At 37.4% G+C, this 6,114-nt stretch overlaps 1 long non-coding RNA gene across 2 annotated transcripts in view; it reads left to right on the top strand.

Moving 5' to 3' along the window:
* The first annotated feature begins 716 nt into the window (after nt 1-716).
* Nucleotides 717-6,114, top strand: part of LOC307170806 — a 33,905-nt gene continuing 28,507 nt past the window's right edge. For both annotated transcript variants that reach the window (XR_013823445.1, XR_013823446.1), the window contains exons 1-2: nt 717-794; nt 895-962. This is a non-coding gene — a long non-coding RNA (uncharacterized lncRNA). The remainder of the gene's footprint in view (nt 795-894; nt 963-6,114) is intronic.

Here is a 6,114-nt window from a genome sequence, read left to right as displayed (position 1 = left end):
AGTCCAACACTTTTAGTATTTCTGACATGATGTACTGAATTATGGCATATGGACTTGCCATAACCCTGTAACTTGTTTTAAAAACCTCTTGTGATTCCTCATTCCTTGATACTTGTATAAATAAAAGTCATAATTATGAGATATAAAGTTGGGATTATGACATAGTATGTTGAAATTGAGATGTAAAGTCACTGTGGCATGAAAAATCGAATTTGTATATCATAATTGACTTTTTGTCATATTTATATATTTTGATCTCATAATATCGACTTTTATGTCAATTTGGACTTTATCTCATAATTATTACATAGTTAATTTTGAGGGTTTTTTTTGGTCATAATTATGACTTTTATAATTAGCCTATTAATCAAAGCATGATTTTTTCGTATGTGGTGGGAAATGGCTTCCATACTTAGGCCTATATGTGCCAAGAACTGCAGTATTTAATTTTTTTTTCCAACATAGGTTTTAGAGAAGAAACTAAATTACTTTTAAAACAATGTACAGTACCAAAATGAATTAACTAAAAGACAATGGCAGGCAATGAGTAATTAAACGTTGGAAGACGTAATTGATTACCACGTGATGATTAACAGGGGCCTGACCTATTTTTTTACAGTCTATGGGCCTGACTGATTTAAAAGCTCACGTGACGTTCATTCTGTTTGAATGTGTTTTGAAGCAGTTTTCAAAGCGATTCGGTCAACGGATAGGAGCGAGTATTTTAGGTTAAAGTGAATGATGGACACAGGACAGACATTAGGCTTTACATGGTTAAAGTGCCAAAGACTCGTGTAAGTAGGCAATTAAAAACACATAGGCCTAAGTGCCTTATAAACTTTGCTATTTTTTAAGGAACGGTCAAATGATATTTATTTGTTTTAACACTGTCAGGTCAAATAAAGACAGTGGATGTGGATGTGGATGTAAATAAGGCAGGATTGACAGGCGACATGGAGGAGGTGAGTGAGGTGGATGCAAATATTGGATGTTTAAAACATCATGTTTTCGTCCCTGTTTAACCCTGAACACTAAACCCTTTCCCATAGTTATGCAAAAACCCCAGAAATATCAATACACTTCAAAGGTGTGACAAAGTCATGGAGAATTTCTGTCCTCAAAATAACGTGCTATGCTTAGTAGCTACTAAAGTATTTTATGTCATCTCACATTGCAGCAAGTCTTTCTGCAGTTACATCATCACGCCAGTAGATGGTGACAGATGACTGTCTTTAGTCAATGCTGTCAGTGATGTAACTCTGATCAATTATTTATTTAGAGTAAGAACCCTGGCAATATTAATTTATGGTGGATCCAGTGCAAAGTGTGTACATGTTATACAGTGACAAACAACAGAATAATTACAATATATAAAGATCACAAACAAATAAATGTACTTTACTCTTGTCTTATTTCAAAGGCAGACTGAAGTGAAAAGTAAATGAGATTTAGCATTTTGGCCACTAGATGGTAGAAAAAGCACAGCCTTGTGAGAACATGTCAACATAATCAAACTATTTTGTCATCTAGGTTGCTCTATGTTGGACATGTGCATATTTTCTGCTCACTTTGTACTGAGATGATGTCTCATCCCAAACACCTGGTGTCAGTGAAGTTTATTAACTTTATGGCAGAGGTGAGGAGAACGTATTCAAACCAAATAATGCCAAAGAGTCTAGTACAAAGATAAAGAGAACAGAGAATCATTTGATCATGTTCAGTGTGTGTCTGGGTGGAAACGCCTGACTCACTCTCTGGCAGGTCTGTGGGGTTTTCAGGCCAGACAAGAGCAGGTCCTGAGTCAGTGCAACAGGCCCTCAGTGGGTCGTAGCGTGGGAGCGGACAGAGATACGGGGCACCCCACAATTAATCAGACCCAGCCGCCTGACAGTTTTACTGTGTCTGCACCGAAACTGAACGACATGACACAACTAGAATGATGAAATCGAGCATTTCTTTACAGTGTTTATTTGATAACAATGGGGGTGTTCTAGCTTTAATGTGCCACATTGTACGCTCAGTGTAGATAGGCCGTTAAACTTGACCGCTTCGGTAAAGTTACAATCTAACCAGATTATTTTGATTGGCACTACTGATGTGTAATCTAATCTAAACTTAAATAACAGTGTGTGCACATACACTACTGTTCAAAAGCTTTGGGTCAGTAAGATTTGTAATGTTTTTGAAAGAAGTCTCTTCTGCTCACCAAGGCATTTATTTGATCAAAAATACAGTAAAGCTGTAAGATTTTGAAACGTTATAACAATTTAAAATCATTTTTATATTTGAATCCATTGTAAAATGTAATTTATTCCTGTGATCAAAGCTGAATTTTCAGCATCATTACTCCAGTCTTCAGTGTCACTTGATCCTTCAGAAATCATTCTGATATGATGATTTGATGCTCAAGAAACATTTCTAATTATCAATGTTGAAAACAGTTGTGCTGCTTTTTTTGTGGAAAGCTTTTTTTCATGATTCTTTGATGAATCGAAAGTTAAAAAGAACAGCATTTATTTGAAATGTAAATCTTTTGTAACATTATAAATGTCTTTACTGTCACTTTTGATCAGTATGATGCATCCTTGCTGAATAAATTTAATTTTTTTCCCAAAAAAATCTGATCCCAAACTTCTGACGATGTATTTAAGGTCTTGGGAGGACCAAATGTAATTTAAGAACTAAAAACAACCGTTTGTTGTGACCATTCAAAATCATTTTGAACTGCCATTTATTTGTCTTAGTGTATATTTGTCATATTTATCATTTGCATGCATTCAGAATGAAAGGGATTGACTTTATTATTATCCACGTTTGATTTCACCAACTCTTAACTGGAGCTGTCCAGAAAGAGCCGTAAGAAAGCAACCATAAAACACACAAATATTACAAGGTAAATGTGTTTTATGATGGTGATAAAAAATAATAATAATATTGACTATCTGACCTCCAGCTTTTACACAACGTTAAATATTAATATCAAATTCTCACACGACTATTCCTGTAATCCACGTTTTGTTTTTCTTACCTGACACACTTTCTATTTTGAGAAAGCAATTGCCTTTCATAATGAAGCACGCGCAGACACAAACACCTGGATGCAGGAATGTGTTTAAGGGAGTGTACGTGCAAACACACACACACGTTTACTCATGCTGTGACGTATAAACACACCTACATTTGTCATTTCATACTTTTGTCGCACACCATGTAACAGGAACTCACACATGGACTCAAAACAGATGCAAGAGGATATAGAGAGTCAAAGCAGAACATGCTCAAGAGAATGGGCTGAATCACAGGGTGAGTCTCATGAACAATAAGTCCCCATGCAAGAACAACCTTGTCACACACACACACACACACACACACACACACACACACACAGTCTTCACATGCACTTACTCTGACAGTACTACAGCTCACAATCAAAAGGCTCAAACAAAAAAATCTTATTGTTTCAAACATATGCTAGTCTAATCCATACACCCTTGGTGATGTAAATATTTTCTTAATGTGTCCCATTACAGTCATGAGTAAAGCAGTTGTCCTATATATAAATATATAATGCACCTGTAACCCTGGTAGGCAGAAATTTCTGTTTGTATTCTAACCCTTTTTTACCCGATTTTGCTTCTCTATTTGCGATCAGGTTAGGTAAGGTCAGGTAAGCCGCTAAACTCGGGGAAAGTTTTCAGTCCAGTGATCCAGTAAACAAATTCATTCAAACAATCAGTCCAAAACAGCACTAATGTAAAGAAAACATTTGGTTATTTGGTGTCCTTTTGGAGTCTCCAAGTGTCCTTTTTTGGAAAGACACATAAATTTACCTTGAAAAAGCTTGCAGAATCAGAATGAGCTTAAATGCCAAGTATATGTGACACAAGTATGTCACTTCAATATACTATAAATATATTGTTTTGCATTAAAAAAAGGTATCAACTAGGGGTGTAACAATATATTATGTCACAATATATCGCAATATAAAAATGCAACTATATTTATCGTGGATAGTGACAATATATAGGCTAGTACGTATGAAAGAAATCTAAAATTTCTGTGTGAGTTTTCAGAGTTTCAAGTTTAACAGTACTACATTAAATTGCTATAATGTATAATAATGCAATGGGGGAACATTTGTGGGTTCTGATAATGCCAAATGTTAATGTTACCAGTTAAAAGTGGCCTACATTATTTTAAATATATCTAGCAGTGACAAGACAGAGTGCAAGCATATTCGTCTAAAATAATTCTGTATTTTCAGCTTCAGACTATCGCAATAATATCATATCGCAAGTTCAGTATCGTGTTATGTATCAAATCGTGACATGAGTGTATCGTTACATATAACATAACATATATCCATATATAATATTTATTTCTTGTGTGCCAGTGTTTACACTATGTGGTGCTCTCCAAAGTTACTGACCTCTGTGATCAATTGTACTTGGCAATGTTGCAAAAGTTGCTGTAATCAGATCAGCATTTTGGCTAATATTAACAGCTCTGATGAAAACCAAATATATAATACCATAGGGTTCGCACCCTTTTTGTGGGAGTATTTCTTATCGGCTGGGTCTGATGCTCTTGTCAGCATAGAGGGGAAGATGGATGATACAGATTACAGGAAAATCTAAAACCTGCTCAAGATGGCTCTTCTTTCAACATGATGACACAGCCAAATCAACTATTCAGTGGCTAAAAGACAGGATGATAAATGTCCTTGAAATGTCTTGTCAGACTTAAAATCCTCTGGATCTGTGGAATGATTAAGCAAGGGCCGGGCAACGATCTCCATGCTCTCCTGCCGAGCTTGAGAAGTTCTGTTTGGGGAAACCGGCAAATATTCCCCTACAAGATGCATGTGCAAAATCAGTGAAGTATGAAAATCAATGTGATTTACCAAACAGATAAATAACGAAATTTAGTCAAAATATGCTTTTAACCAGTCGATCAATTCCTCATGGACAAAACCAAGCCCTGCATTTTCTCTTGTTTGAGAAGCTGTTTCACTCGGATATACACTCACCTAAAGGATTATTAGGAACACCTGTTCAATTTCTCATTAATGCAATTATCTAATCAACCAATCACATGGCAGTTGCTTCAATGCATTTAGGGGTGTGGTCCTGGTCAAGACAATCTCCTGAACTCCAAACTGAATGTCAGAATGGGAAAGAAAGGTGATTTAAGCAATTTTGAGCGTGGCATGGTTGTTGGTGCCAGATGGGCCGGTCTGAGTATTTCACAATCTGCTCAGTTACTGGGATTTTCACGCACAACCATTTCTAGGGTTTACAAAGAATGGTGTGAAAAGGGAAAAACATCCAGTATGCGGCAGTCCTGTGGGCGAAAATGCCTTGTTGATGCTAGAGGTCAGAGGAGAATGGGCCGACTGATTCAAGCTGATAGAAGAGCAACTTTGACTGAAATAACCACTCGTTACAACCGAGGTATGCAGCAAAGCATTTGTGAAGCCACAACACGCACAACCTTGAGGTGGATGGGCTACAACAGCAGAGACCCCACCGGTACCACTCATCTCCACTACAAATAGGAAAAAGAGGCTACAATTTGCACGAGCTCACCAAAATTGGACAGTTGAAGACTGGAAAAATGTTGCCTGGTCTGATGAGTCTCGATTTCTGTTGAGACATTCAGATGGTAGAGTCAGAATTTGGCGTAAACAGAATGAGAACATGGATCCATCATGCCTTGTTACCACTGTGCAGGCTGGTGGTGGTGGTGTAATGGTGTGGGGGATGTTTTCTTGGCACACTTTAGGCCCCTTAGTGCCAATTGGGCATCGTTTAAATGCCACGGCCTACCTGAGCATTGTTTCTGACCATGTCCATCCCTTTATGACCACCATGTACCCATCCTCTGATGGCTACTTCCAGCAGGATAATGCACCATGTCACAAAGCTCAAATCATTTAAAATTGGTTTCTTGAACATGACAATGAGTTCACTGTACTAAAATGGCCCCCACAGTCACCAGATCTCAACCCAATAGAGCATATTTGGGATGTGGTGGAACGGGAGCTTCGTGCCCTGGATGTGCATCCCACAAATCTCCATCAACTGCAAGATGCTATCCTATCAATATGGGCCA

This window comes from Squalius cephalus, assembly GCF_949319135.1.
Source record: "Squalius cephalus genome assembly, chromosome: 1".
Lineage (NCBI taxonomy): Eukaryota > Metazoa > Chordata > Actinopteri > Cypriniformes > Leuciscidae > Squalius > Squalius cephalus.
Note: the sequence above shows the minus strand (reverse complement) of the source record. Positions and strands in the feature narration are given on the sequence as shown.